This window comes from Manacus vitellinus, unplaced genomic scaffold (genome assembly GCF_001715985.3).
Source record: "Manacus vitellinus isolate BGI_N305 unplaced genomic scaffold, ASM171598v3 scaffold_58_pilon, whole genome shotgun sequence".
Lineage (NCBI taxonomy): Eukaryota > Metazoa > Chordata > Aves > Passeriformes > Pipridae > Manacus > Manacus vitellinus.
The window spans coordinates 1,199,023-1,214,776 of record NW_021940671.1 but is presented as its reverse complement, the minus strand read 5'-3'; positions in this window follow the sequence as shown (position 1 = coordinate 1,214,776).

Sequence of the window (15,754 nt, the reverse complement as noted above, 5' to 3'; positions counted from 1 at the left end):
GTAATGGAAAAGAGCAAGAACAACCCCCAATGGTAAGTGCATTATATCCTACAAAAAGGATAACTAAACATTTCTGAAAACCAACCAAAAGGCCTAATTTCAACAAGACTATGGATATGGAACAAAGATAATTGAATTACATGATTGTTCCAAATTAAGTATCACTGAGCAAATAAAAACTGAAGATACCAGACAGTTACAGAATCACTCATCTCATCCCCAATTTAAAAGCAATTTAGAGAAAATTTCCAAACCACCAGACACACAGTTTAAAATACTTTCTTTTAACACATAAACACAAATGCAAATCTTCTACTGCAGAAATTCAATATTAAACATCACTGACAAATAGCCTCTTTTAGATGAAATTATATACTTGTGAATTAAGCTTTTAAGAAATTAGAAACTACTTTGGCTAATTACCATAAATAACTTCAACATAACCCCACACTATAAGTGAAAAACAGAGATCTTATTTGCTCATAATGTTGGCCAACACATAAAACCAATCTTGAACTTTATATATTTAATTTTTTTGGCCATGTTTGACCTTTAGTTCCCAGGCTGTGGAACAGAGGTCTTAAAAGGATCAGTGAAGATCAAGACACTGAATTGCAAATACATGCAACATGGAACTCAGCACTTACAACCAGTGTACATATAAAAGTTCAGGTTCTGCACAATATAGTTCACAGCATATCATTTTTATCCAGTGCTTACAGCTAAGCTCACACCAAAAAGGAACAGCTTAAGGATAATTACACTAGTTTTATGTCCCTCACCAAACCCTGTGCAAAGGGAAAGTGAAGCTTTGTATTCTGTTTGGATTTGAGAATAAATAGTGGAATTCCACTACTGAAAGAACATTCAGAAAATCCACATTTACGAGAAAAACAAAATGATTGAGAGGAATTTCAACTGGTATCAAACATGTCCAGGGTTGTGCACTGAACTTCATTAACTAATGTTCATAAAATTGCATCTTCACAAATTGGCAAATACTTTGGAGATGAGCAGTGTTTTCCATGTAATTCATCATTCAGTGGCAATTTTGGAGGCTAGGATAATTAATATGCCATTTCATCATAATTACTAAACATTAGTCAAAACAAGGCTGTAAATGTTTAAAAGATTCCTAAAACAGCTGAAATACAGATGATACCCAGATCAGGCCTGTGCAGAATCCATTCAGTTTTGTACCAGAGACTGAGGGCCCTTTGGCACAATGAAAGAAGCTGAATAAATGCAACCCCAGCCCGAGAGGGATCCAACACAGCCCAATCTGCTGACAGGCTGCAGTGGGGAGCAGGGTTCTGTGCAAGGGGGAAATGGGAATGACAGCCCATCCATCCTGCACAGGAGAAGTGCAATGGTGCAATTAAAAACTCCTCCCAGACCAGGGCCACCTCCTGCCTTCTCCCCGCAGAGATCTCTACAGCAGGACATCCTAAAAACTGGGGGTTGCTATCACAGCTGTGGGCTGGGAAAATTCATCCTCGCTGATATTCCAGCAAACAGGGAGGTACAGTCACACTTTCCTTCTTCCTGAGGCAGTTGGAAAAAGAACAAGGCAAAACACACACAGTGGATGACAGGCTGAGCCAAGGGAGCAGCTCGGGCACGTCCAGATTCCAGCCAAAGTTTCCAACACAAGTAACCCACAAACAAACTCCAGGAATAATTTTACAGTGCGGAAGTGAAGCTCGTTGTAATAAAACCCTGCAACTTTTTAACATCTACTTTCCCTACATTATATAAGGTATTGCACAAAACCTGAAACCAGAACTGCTTCCTAAAATCCTAACCACTGACTGGATAGACAGTTGGTTAAGTGACTAAAAATCCTGGATCCCAAATAAACACTTCCTAACACATTAATCTAGGCCAGAGGTAATGAGCAAATGACCATCACACGAAAGAATCAAAAAGTAAGATTACTTCCATTCAAAATGACAGTGATCTGTAAACCCATCTGTGATTTTTACTGAAATTTAAATGACCTTCTGCAAGTCCACCAGATTCCATGTGCATATAACTGGATTCTCCTATAGGCATATTTCAAATATTCAAGTTCATATTCTCTCACAGACAAACATGGCATCAGGGCCACACTCTTCTCAAGTGGGATCAGCCAAAACCAAAACAAAACCCCACACTACTGATGTTTTTTCAGAAGTTGCAGCAGACTTTGTGCAGCCACATTTAACCAGCCTTCCACTGCACATACAGAAACAAAATCAGCTTCCTTCTAACAAGGTATTTTTGTAAAACTGTTTAATCTTGGAACAAGTCATGGAAACTTGTGCACAGAAAACGCCCATAGCAAGCCTGTGCATAGTTGTCCTTTGACTTAAATACTGATTTTAAATGCAATTCTTAGTACTTGCTACATGACAAAGAAAAGATCATTATTCTTCATTCTCAATCTGAAAATTAATACTGGGTAAGGCCATGCTAAAGGTTCCTTTGAAGACTGACTTCAGTCAGTTCAGGTGTGTGCCATGCTACAAGAACAACTACCAGCCTGGTTCTGCACTCCAGTACATACCCAGAGCACTGCTCAAAAGGCAAAGTCAACACTGGTTTTCCCAAGGAAGCACATTTTTTAGGATTCTTACGCTGAAATTCAACATCCATGTAAGGCAGTTGGTTTAGAAGTTATTTAATCAGGCTATCAGATTCTTGCTCAGTCAAGTAACAAATAACTAATTACTAGACCCAAGTATTTTATAAAACCAAGCACTCTGCTGCCTTAAGTCCCTTTTCTCAGCCAGCCACTGAGAGGTGACTTCCCAAACACTTCTTCTAGTTAAGATCTCACTCTGAACCTGCATCTTTACGAGGCAGAGATCAATTTTCACAACTTCTCTGCCATGAGGCATCTATTTCTGGCAGCTCCAGGGGCAAGTGCTGCGAGCACAGCGCCTGCCAAGGCATGCCAGGGCAGAGACACAGCGAGCACTGTTCCATAACATATTCTGTGAGTCTGCCTTACAGCCACACACTGCAAGTATTGTCTGGACAACAATCCAAGCAGCGAGCTCTCCAGCCTGGCACAGACTGCTCCATAGACCTTTACCTACAGAACAATTCCAGGGATGCCCGGCCGTTGGGACACACCAGCACTTCCAAACAGCAGCCATGCAAAACACACCACGCCACTTACAGCTGGCGCTCCAAGCAGGACTCTCCCCTCTTCTGGGAAAACATGAATAACTTCTGTATTCCCAAGGGAACAGAGACCCACTTCATTCCCAGCTAGAGAAGATGGGAACCAGCTAATGGAAGTTGCCACAACAACAGTAATAGTGCCACGTGAGAGACACTTGCAAGCTCTTTTCTCTGCAGGTCCAGCTCTTTTCCCCTGTCCCCCCAGGTCCAAGCTCACCTGTCTTTGGGAACATTCACCCTACAAGGTCTGTGCCATCTGCCCACTGTATTCCTACTCTAATTACTTTTTAATTTCTCTGGCTTTGTTTTTAGTGTTGCACTTCCACTCGAGAAAATTGCTCAGTCAATGCAAGCACCGGTTTTCACATTTCAGATGAGCAGTTTCTGGGTAACAGTCCTTCCAAACCAGCAGAACCACCCTCAGGCAAAGCCTGGTACTTCTTTTTGCCCTCCCTGTCAAGCAATAAATATCTGCAACTTGCTTTGTTCAGTGAAGACCCAGAGAAAGGCAGAACTAGGAACCAAAGGCATCTCTAGCTGACAGTGCAGAGCATTACCCTCAACACAACCCACTTGTCACGGGCCAGGCTGACCTGACCACAAGCCAAAACACTGCCATTACAAAAGCAGCTTCTCATCTTTTCCAGACACCTGTTCTTCTTCATACCGTGCCTGCATAACCATCTGCAAAACCACACACAAAACCAGACTGGGGAACCTGTCTGCCTGAATAGTGATGAAGAGTGAATGGGGAAACTTTCTCAAGAGATTTAGATTCCTGATATGGCCCGTTTCTGAACATAAAATCAAAGAGGAAAGACTGTTCAGTGGCAGCATTGGCTTAAGCACCCCCAAATTATTGCCCAAGACATCAGGGAAGTTTTATGTAACTAGAATGAAAACCTCTTTCTGTTTGCACAAGACATCTACTAAATGTATGATCAAAGAAATTCAGCCCCTCGATGTTTCAGGAGCAAATATCACTCCCTGACTTCATGATACAAGAGGGATGATCATGAGGAATTCTGCCAAGGGGGGAATGGGAAGCCTGTGCCCTGAAGTTTCCATAGCAATGCAAGTTAAAGGCCTCACACATGGATCATGGTCATACAAAAGCTGCTGTAACAGCAACAAGACAAACTTTCCCTGCCTTTACTGTGCATATATAAGAATGCAAACAATGGAGCAACAAATAAATGACATCAACTTTAAAAGTGCAGCAGATGAACTACGTTCACTAAAGTTCACATGAAGAGAGAAGATTGCATTTCATCAGTGCATCATAATATCCAAGAGTTTACAAGATTAAGGAAAATAAGACCATAAAAGGAAGGTGAGCATACCAGATAGGCTGGAATAAGGATGGATTAAAATAGAAGAGCTTTTGCTTTGTTTAACGGGACCAAATCCACAACTTCCCAACATCTATCAGAGAATCACAGAAATTCACCCTGATGGGAACATAAGGAGATCATTTAACTCTCTGATCTTACTCTGGGGAGCGACAATCAATCAGTCACGGCAGGTGTTTATCTCATCTGTTGTTTGAAAACACTCACTGGTGAAATTAGAAGACTTTCTTGACATATAATGTAAGTCTTTGTGACTACAATTTTAGTCCACAATGTTTCTCCTGTACAAAAAGTCCTTCAGAACTCATGGGGAGCTTGTCATAACCAGCCTCATGTGGGGTAAAATGGATCCATACATGAATTCACTTGCAAACTTCAGTTTCTGAAAGATGTGGCTGCTTGAGAAGTGACCACACAAAACTTCAAACACTCTCCAGCCCACATTAAAAGCCAGGGCTATTTACTCATCCAGTCTGGTGCTCTTCACCTGCACTTCAAATATCACTCAGTTTTAAATGTCCACTGTCTCCTCCCAAGGTGAGTATGATCCATGCCCATCAAGCCATGCATCCCAATTCTCCTTGACAGAAAACTCATAGGTAGTTTTCTCAGCATTGGAAGGGTGATGATGGAGCTTCTCCCTGCCCTGTTACTCACCACTGACTTTCAGAACTCTCTGAATGCACACCTTCAGTGTGAGGGTCCCCTCTCAGCAGACAGTCAGTTCTTTCAGAGGGAAAACAGAAAGAAAAAAACAACAAAACAAAACAAAAAAACCCACCAACGAAACCAAACAATCAACTTCTGCTGGAAATCTGGTGTTAAATGTCAAACTCAAGGATGGACACTTCCCCCTCCTGCAAGTGTTTTAGGTATTTTATAACCCTCCTCCAAGCGTTTTATGTATTTCAAAAGCTTTGTTGTGTGTTTATCACATCAGTGATTGCTATAGCGATAGCAAAAACAAAGTCAAGAAATACCAGTTGGTAAATTCAAGGCAAGTTGAAGAGTGTTTTGCACTTCCCCTGTTCCACCCCAGGTTTTTGAGCGATCAACTCTGCATAGAAAACAACATTCACCTTCACACAGCTGCAGTGACCCCAGGCAGGTGTTTTCTTTCCCTCACAAGAGTGAGGGAAACACTGTCCTGAATCTGTGTGTCTTGTACATTTTCAAAACATTCTGCTAACTATTTTATTCCTCCAAAGAAGTGGGAGGTAACTCAGTGATCAGGCCAATGCACTGCTAAGAGCAGTTCATGTCTCTGCTACGGTGTCTGTGAGCCACCACTGCAGAATTAGTTATGAAGATGAACAAATCAAACCCAGGGACTCCAGAGCACGGCCCTGGGGCATGTGGAAGAAGAGCACTCCATGGACATGGAGATCAATCACAGCTAATTGCACAAAGATTCATTTTGGTTGGAGGGTGGGCTCCCTCCATAGGTGAAACCAATATGACTTTTTTCCTTTACTGGACTCCAGGTCAAGGGTATCACTAAAAAGCCTCTTTCAATGCCCTGAGCGTGCACGATATACACATATTTAAGAGCCTCCATTAGGCTTGCTGCCAAACCAAAGTTAAATCTGAGTGGGACATTTAAAGGTATAATTTGAAGCGTGAAGTCATGGTACCCACAGCTGTAAACATATCTCAACACTATTCCATTCTTTAGGGTGATTCATAGGAAAAACAAGCAAATTGCTATGGCTTCCCCTACATTACAGGAATAGCTTGTTTTCTAAAGAAAGTTTACAATTTCATCTCATTGTCACGTGAAGATAAGGTCTGGTAAGTCTGAGTAACTTATGGAAACATGGATCATGGTAGGAAAAAAAAGCTTTAAACAAGTCTAAAGTGAAACAAAACAAAAAGAGAGAAATAGGAGTAATTTGAGATGTTCCACTAAAAACAGACTTTCCTACAGACTTTGTTAGGGCTCAGGCAGGCATTTCAATTGGTAACCAGAGAACAAGTCTGCTGTTTATCAGGCAGAGAACTCAGAACAACATTTTCACACTATTCCATACCATATTCATATATATATATTTACATATACAATCTTAAACCCCAATTCCCTCTTCTACCCTTTCCAGAAAGCTGCTTTCCTAAAATTCTCCCTGCAAGACCAAAGCTCCCAACAAAACTGCTAAGAGCAAACCCTCCTCTGAGCTCACTTTGTGATGAAATTGGAGTGTGTGTCCAGGGAGGCATCAGGAGACACAGTCTTGGAAAAAAAAAGTATTTTCTGTTAAAAACATTATCAAAGCTACTCTCTTGGTTTACCCCACTGTTTGCCAGCACAACAAAGAATTACATGTTTCACAGTGTTTCAGAATTACAGCCACTGGAAGATTTCCAGATTTCATGCTCAGCTTGGAGCACTCGTTTCCTGACAGGAATGGGGGCACAACTTCCAGTCCCTGCACGGAAGCATAAGAATGCTTTGCTTCCTCAAAGGAGCATTATTCCAAACCATTATTCCAAATCGTGTCCAGATACCTCAAAGGTATTTTCAGCTCCAGTGGAATCACACTAAACAGGGTATTTGGGAGCAAAATTTGCAATCAGTGGTTCATGGAGAAAAATTACATCTTCACAGAAGTTGTACTGGACACACATATCTCAGTATTAAGTAGCCTGAACCAAAATAAATATCCAAAACCCTATTGATTATCTTTGGCATTGCTGTCCCAGAAAATACTGCCTTTATTATCTTGTACTCAGTGGGAGTCTGGATACATAATTTTCATCTCTTACCTACACACAGAAGAAATTACTCTTTTGAGGTTTATTGAGCTGTTGAGAAGGGTTGTTTGGTTGATTTGGGTTGGGAGTTTTGCTCTAAACCACACAAATGAAAAAAGACGTGGGAACCGCCCTTTCTTTCTTTTTTTCTTTCTCAAAGAAAGAAACAAGATGTCACGAAAAGCAGGACATGCTTTTACTGCCAAATATATGTCACCACCAGCCAAGAATCCTCTCCAGAAGCAGATTTTGAAACTGTATCACAAGTATTTGTGACTGCAAACATTTTTTTATTGAAAATGTGAACAAAACATCCATGCAATGATGTCTGCAATAGGGGATCCCTGTGGAAGAAGACGTATCATTTCAATGAGTTAAGCCAACAAGAATATGTGGAAAAACACATTTGATATGAAAACACAGACTAAGCGAACATTTCCTCAATTTTTGTATTTTACTGTGTCATGTTTATTTTAACTGAGCTGCTTCAGATCTGCCAACTTCTTCCAGAACACTGGCATCCTACTACAGACCAGCCCCAGCAAACTGCTGAGCCAAGGCACAGCCCTGGTTTTGTTTTTTAAAAACAATTATTACTTTTATCCTTTCTCGACAATTAAATCTGAAGGACTCCAGCCTATGACAGGACTTGCCTGTGTTGGTTTGAAAATTGAAAGCTTGAGGCAAGAAAGTCCAACACTGTATCCCCCCTCAGTCAGCTCACCTCTGACTTCAGCAGCATTAACAGAGCTCTGCCAATAAAACCTTCTTTTCCAAACACTTGCCATTACAATTAGCTTGGGTTTTGCTTGTAAAACTTATTTTATTCGTGAGCAGGAAAAGAAGAAAGAAGTGGAAAAACGCGCCCAGCCCGTTTTTGTGCGGGGAGGTTTCATCCTGGCCAGCAGCTGCACCATCAGCAGGTGTCAAAGTGGACAGAGGGAGTCAACACGTGGCCAGGGACAAGGTGGGACTAAAACCCTCCTAGGAGCAGCTTACACTTGGATCTGGGTAAGCACACTGTAATACACACACCTGAAATCCAAGCTTTGCAGGAGTTCATGGAGATTAAACAAAACCAACCTTCGTGTTTTCCTGTAACCAACCCTGCACACAGAAGGAAGTGCTGCTTTAATGAAGTTAATTTTTAAAGCAGATCACAGGTACTGTAGTTGCTGCAATAGATGACAACATTTTATAATATTTTGTGCTGTTTCAGTCCTTTCAGATTTGTTTTCACAGTAAATTCTACAGCTGCAGCATGCAGTAGTATCCATTGAAAACTAATCAAGTTCTCTGTTCCCACAAGCCCTTTGAGCACTTGTACTTTCATAACCCAAAGTTCTGCAACACCTCTGCTCCCACCACAGAACAACATCTTGAGGCACAGGCCACCCATTAAAAAAAATGTTTCTTCAGAATGAGAAAAAGACATAAAACTCATTTGCTGAACTAATTAAAGAAACTGTATTGCCTGTAACTGCCTTCATAGTTTATCAAAGCCTTCAGTGTCCTGCAGGGGACACGTCCAAGTTCTGCTGTAGTACCACAAAAACTGCCCAACAAGATATGAACACAATGCTTTTGTGGAAGAATTCAAATCAGCAAATGTCAGAACAAGACGTAAATACGTAATTACGAAAATGTACATAAATATACGTATGAGCCACCTGACTGAGCAAGGCTGCAGCTCGGCCACAGCAACAAACTGACCACACAGGAAGACTTTCCTCGTGTAGAAAACTGTTTCCACGTTCCACAGATAATCAAAAGGACAACTGGAAGGAGGGAGAAGAAAGGAGGTCAAATCAAGATCTGTTGAGCACAATCCTCTCTCCCCAGAGCCACAAGTCCATTTCTTTGGGTAAATTCTCAGATTCCAACAGGCCAGTGAACTCTGCAAAGGTCAGGCCAATATTTAGCCTACCCCAAAGACTTGCTGAAACAGCTCTTCTATCTAAATTACCACTTTCAACTGTATGGATTTTCAAAAAATAGCCCTTTTTACATCAGAAAAAAGGCAAATCAAGGGTGTGGTTACTGTAATTTAAGTCTACAAAGTACCACTGTGCAAACTGCCTACAGTTCTGTGCTCGAGAGCCTCATCATGATCCAAATAACACTGTGCTCTCAGAAGGGCCCTTTGGAAATGCCAGTGGTTATCCCTGGTGCAGGAAAGCTTTCTGCAATTTTGATGGCTAAGACTCTTTTGGATTATTAAGGTATCAATTTATACCCCAGTTATTTGTGCAAGCCAGAGTTTTCAATCCCCTGGCAGTACAGCTCTGCATTAGACACAAGGTTGCTCAGTGCTGGCTTTTCATTTTTGAAGTTACAGGAAGAAGATAAAAACTTCCCCAAAATCTTCCCCTTCGGCTCCCACCTATGTTTTCATCTCTGTAAATCTTTTTATATGTCACAGAAAAGCTCATTAACCATGACTATAATCATGTAAAACAGGAGGACAATCTGTGTTTTGGAACACTCACACACACACACTAAATTACATTTTCACTAAAAGGAAGAAAAATCAAACAATTCCAAATAAAAGAAATCAAACAGAACACTCAAACCCAATCTTCTCTACCAGATATTCCCAGACCACCAAAATAAGCTCATAAAACTAGACATACTGGACTAGCCTTACTTTTGAGTACCTTAAAACTGTGACACTCTGACTTCAACTTTTTCTAGGAAAGTGGGGGATAGGAAGACTTCAGCTCTACACTTGTTCACCTCAGGAACTACAAAAAGCTTCTCAGGTCTACAGTAGACCAAAAGCTCTACAATAGTATCTAATACAATAGTATTAGATTACTTTGGCACACACAAAGTCAAACACCTAAAACTGAATCAATCTATTCTCTAAACACACAAATATGATCAAAAGGCATATTGGTATAAGCAGAATTATCCATCATTATTCCTGATAATACAAGAAAAAAGTGCTGGTTGGGGGAAAAATGAGCTTCAAGTGAATGAAGGAACTGAATCCAGAAAATGTAAGGTGTGTTTAATTTCTTCATTGAAGCAGAAGCAATGACTGAAAAAGCCACCCCTTCTACTTTGCTATGTAAGTGAAAAGCAAGGAGCTTAAAAAGAAACAAAACCCAACAAAACCAAAAAAAACCAAACCTTCCATGCAGTTAAAAAGAAAAGCTTGAAGTAAAATCTCACACCTGTAATATTGTAATGATAATATTCCATAGTTCCAGCACTTCATTAGTAGGAATAATGCACTGCTGTTCACTAAACCAGAAATACGATTCGAAAATTAAAAAAAAAATCAAACAGCAACATAATTTGTTGTTTGAAAAGCAAATGCAAGGCAACTTCTTTACAAAGAATAAACTCCTTTAAACAGGCAAAAAAAATTCAAGCATCACTAGGATCTACATTACCAGTGTGTCAAACAGCAGCTTTTCACTCCTGAATGGATCCCACCCAGAGAGAAGGCACAAAGCTGTATTTGAGCACACCACGATTCCCATGATTAGCTCCGGTAAAACCGAGGCAGTAGAGGGGGGAAATTAAGTTTAAACCCAGGATTTTCTTTCTGTTCTGATGCAACTCACACCCACGAGCACAGGACACACTCCACAAAGTCTCTTAATCAACGGGAAGGAAAGGTTATTTTACCCAGTGTAAAAAGCAAACCCAAACAAGTAAATCACAGAGTGAGGTGTATTTATTACAGGAGGAAAAGTCCCGAGCATAAAAGCAGAAAGCACCAAAATGACACACTCCACACGAAGAGAGCCAAGCAATGCAGCCTGTTCCCAGGGTACCTGTGCCAAAGGCTTGGTGACTCAGGGTAGCACAAAGCTTGGCAACACAACTCCAGCTTCAATTGTTAGCATGGCACTAAATGCATATAAACAGACTCTAATGCAATTATCTTGTTAAAATTGCATATGATTTAGTACAGAAGTCAATTAAGGTTTCACATTATGAGCATTATGATTTCCCCACAGCACTGAGCCTACTAATACCAGTATTTTGAAGACACTTCTGTAGTCACATTTGTTTTCCTGAGGTGTTCTCTTCATTTCTCTTCCTTTTAGTCATCCTGAGTAAGAGCACACAATGCATCTAGCACAGGAAGGAGAGTGGAGCCCGTCACTGGGATGAGTGCAGAGAACAGTTTCTAAGATGACTAGGAGAGATAAGAACTGAGTTTATTTAGCCTAGAAAAATACACAGTAAGGGGAGAGCCAGCTCACAGGCAAAATGAAACACCACATGAGGGAACTCTGAGATTAAAATGACCTAAAATTGTGTTGCTAACAATAGAGGAATTCACACTCTTTCCAACACCAAATAAACTAATCCAGTTGAACAATTTTTTTCCCCTCTCAAATCCAATTTCATTTTAAGATTAACATCTCCACAGTCACAAAAAAAACTACTGATAACACAAGAGGTGGCAGTTCTTCCTTTTTCACGCACTGTGCTTTTGGGGGCAACCAAAACCCAAAGAACACAAAGCCCAAAAGGGACCAGGTGCAACTGTATTATCCAGTATGCTTTATTTTATTCCTGAGAAACAAGAAAAAGAAGGAGAACATGTCCTACTGCTCCTTTGTACTCACTTATTCTAAACAGTTGAGGTTTAATGAAATGATAATGTTCAGACAGATTATTAGAGGTATCTCACATGCTGAGCTGAGCCTCCAAATGTTGAAATGCTTATTAACAGCAAATTTTCTTAACAGCAGTTGTGATGCCTTCAATATTGCACCACATAAACCTTTTGGACAAACTAAAGTATATGAGTCTTTAGTTTGAGAGTAAAAGACCAAGAGAAATTTATATTTGACCAGCATCAAATTACAGCCACTTGAAAATTCAACTACTTTTATCTGGAGAAATTGTCGTTTCACTCTGTACCATTCTATTCTACAAACACAGAATTGAAACCCCCCAAATCCACCATCAGACAACACAGAGGGTGAGTCTGTAATATTTCTGCAAGTCCAGGGGTAACCAGGTTCAAAAGCTACTAGAAATCCCAAACAAAATTGCAAGATTATTTTTACTGGACAAAATATTTGCCTCTTAAAAAGCCAATTTCTATGGAAAGGCTTTAAGATAAAATCACACAGGAAAGCAAGTCCTCTCCTGCCTCAGTTCATCCACTAACTTGCACTAATCATCCTAAACATACAACTGACCCTCCAAGGCTAAAGGACCCAAGTTGTTCCGTTCTTTTCCCACTCCCCCTTAGTGTAACATGCCTTTTATTCATTAATTCACGCTGTACTCATTTAATGGGTGTCCCAGGCCAGCCAAACTGCAGCACAGCAGAGCAGAGATTCACTTCTAAAGGAAGTTTTTACCTCAGTATTCATGAAATGCTATGGCAGAGTCAGATCAGATCTCCACCAGCACAGCCCTAACCCAGACAGAAAGCCAGGCCAGCCCTGCAGGAGCAGCCACATCAGATTTTTCAGGTGTTACTGAAAATCCTGACAATTCCAGCCACGTGAATAGAAAGGAAAGTCACATAAATGCAAGGCAGGTTAACTTCTGTTCTTGCCATCTTTAACAGAACTGGTTTGAGAAGTGCAAAGTGACACCTCTGCATGAATCCTTAAGCCCACTGAAACGAGGGTCTCCAATTTTTACATTAACTTAAAATAGCTTCCCTAAGGATTAGGGAATTAATAGCTCAAAGCTTTTAGGAGAAGCACAGAACTGGGGGGCTCCCCAGGGATGTCCAAGCAGGAGCAGGCTCAGCACGACTTAATGCATGCCTGGCATCCAGGAGCTACTCTAAAGCAAACACGGTGTGGTTTTGAAGACAGGCTGCTGATGCCATAGCACAGGACTCAGCTTTCCAGGAAATTCTACATGCTGGAAGCATAAATGCTGATCCTTCACCATCTGCTTCCATTCACATCTTCATGTAATGTATGTAGTAAATAACGAAATACAGATCAAAGTGAGTGACCAGATTTAAGCATTTCAGGTAAACAAAACAGCCTTTTCAACTCAGCAACAGCCTCCTGCCACCACCCCACAAACAAGTGAAATAAAACTCTATCTGTGGGGAGGAGCAATCCCTCCTCACACCAGCAAACACGCAGCTGGAGAGGCAGGAGCTTTTCAGTACATAAATACAAGAGGGTTTGATATCCTCCGGGGGTACATAAAACACCCACGCATCAGTTAGTGACAAAAATTGCCTCTCACCAGAAGTGTATTTACCATCGTATCAACAATATTAGAAAACTGGGATAGTAACAAAATAACATTTGCAAACCTGAAGTTTTCCTGCTTAAGGAAAAAAAGCAATGTATAGAGCTAAAGATACTCAAAATGTATTAAGAAAATGAAAAGGGGATGTCACAGTTCTCTGAGCAGCACTGGAAACGGCAAAGGGGGAAAATTCCCCTGAGCTGCAAATGTAATGTTTCAGCAATCAGTGTTGCTGAAATTTGGATTTTCATAATACATTAGCATATTTGCATAAGACTTTCAATCTAGTCATTCAAGTGAGGCAGCCAGGATACATTTTAAAAGCTCTATTCTGTATAATTAAGGGTGTAAGACAACTCATAAAACAGAAATCTGCCTCTCTGTGAAGTTATTCAAGTTAAATACATTTAATTCACTTAAGTTCACGCTTTTATTGATTTTTCCCCGTACACATACAATGTATATGGGAATGCCTTAGAACCACACATACGGTCTTTTCTATCCCAAATCCTATATTGCACCTGGAACACTTCTTTATTTTCTGAATCCAGAAAACTCATTAACAGTGATAGAGAACAATTTTTTTCCAACCAACCAACCTCAATCAAAAATCTTTTTTTTTTTTTTTTCCCAGCCAGAGTGCAAACACCTGGAGTCTTAGAAACATTACAAATGTACTCCTCGTGTCCCCCACAACAATTCCTCTGCTCAGTCCCATCCCTGTTCTGGATTTGAAGTCTCAAAGCCACCTACAAAAATACTACTGAGCTAAATCCTCCCAATATCCTCCTGTAATCCCCAGGGGTACCTTAAGCACCAGACCAGTCTGAAAATACCAGAGTGCCCTGGGAAGGCAGAGATGACACACTGTTGGGCTGCATTTATATTTCTGCTGATATTTCTTGCTCAGAAAAAAAAAAAAAGAAAAAGCCTTCCTGGAAAAGATTTTATAGTGAACATCCAGATGTTTAACCTTCCTAAAAATAACTGAGTTCACCCTTGGAACACTCTTGTAATTCCAGAGCACCCTTCAGGCAAAAGCACTCACAGCAGAACCAACTCCAGCAGAAGTTAAACTCAGGAAAATGCAGTAGCAAGATGACAAAGCTGACTCAAACATTAGAATTTTTGGTTGATTGTTAGTTTAAGTCACCTACTAAAGTTAGACACAATTCACATTGAGTTTGTCACTTTGCTTTGATTCCTGTACCTAAAAAATATATGCTATTTTGAGTCCATAACAACATTAAAATGCTATTTAACTTTCACAACATTGTTTGGAATTTGAAGGCACAGAACGATGAACAAAGTAAGCCCAGTAATTTAAAAACATCATTTAATTATCCTTACTATTTTATTTGAAAACTACTTTTGTGTAAGAAGTAAAGCACCACGAGGATGTAGCTGACATAAAGCTGTTTTTAAAATACTATGTGATTACTGTTTGGCATTTGGGGGACATTTAAAGTTAAGATTTTATTCATGAGCAACTGCAACTTGTGTTGCACAGGATTAAGCACAACAACAATAAAAACAAAATCTCAACAGCACAAAGTTTCAGACATTTTTCCTGCCTGTTTTGTTTCCTGTATTTTAATTTCATGAGACTTCTAAAGCAAAGTATCTGAAATGCAGGAAAAGGCAAATATTATGTAAAATGAACGAAGATGGGCAACATCTTCATGTGAGAAAGAGGAAAAAAATGTAACGAGAAAGTGACAGATATGATTTTTGGATGAAAAAATGGAGAGAACTTTTCTTCAAATGATTTTTTTTTTTTACTCAGGACTTCTGGTTTGTCCAAACGTCTTCCTCTAATCTCTCCTGAAATTACTGTAACAGTACAACTCTTGGAAAGCACATTTTCAACCCCAAAGTAGTTCTATAAATACTGAGTACACGGAGCCAGGCTCACCCACACTGAAGGCTCTGGGGTGTCTGTGATGCTGAGGTCGCACTGGGGCGAGTCAGAGCCAAGGTCTCAGCAGCAACCAGGACCTGCTGGAACCTCAGCAGGGCAATGGGAACCTTTCCCTGCTCTCTGAGCTGCTGTGCTCTCTACAAAAGTGTGGGGGATGTTCAGTGAAATGGTTGCAGCAAATGGACACAGAGGTTATTGGAGTCCCTCAGCCCAGGGCACTGCACTTCCCAGCCCCTGCTCCCTGTGGGGAGGGAGAGGGGTACATTCCTACCAGGGTTTGCAGGTGGCCCCTGGTCCCTCCATTCACTTCAGGTATTTATGCAGTCCTAAATCTGAACTTTAAAACTAAGTTGATGTGAAT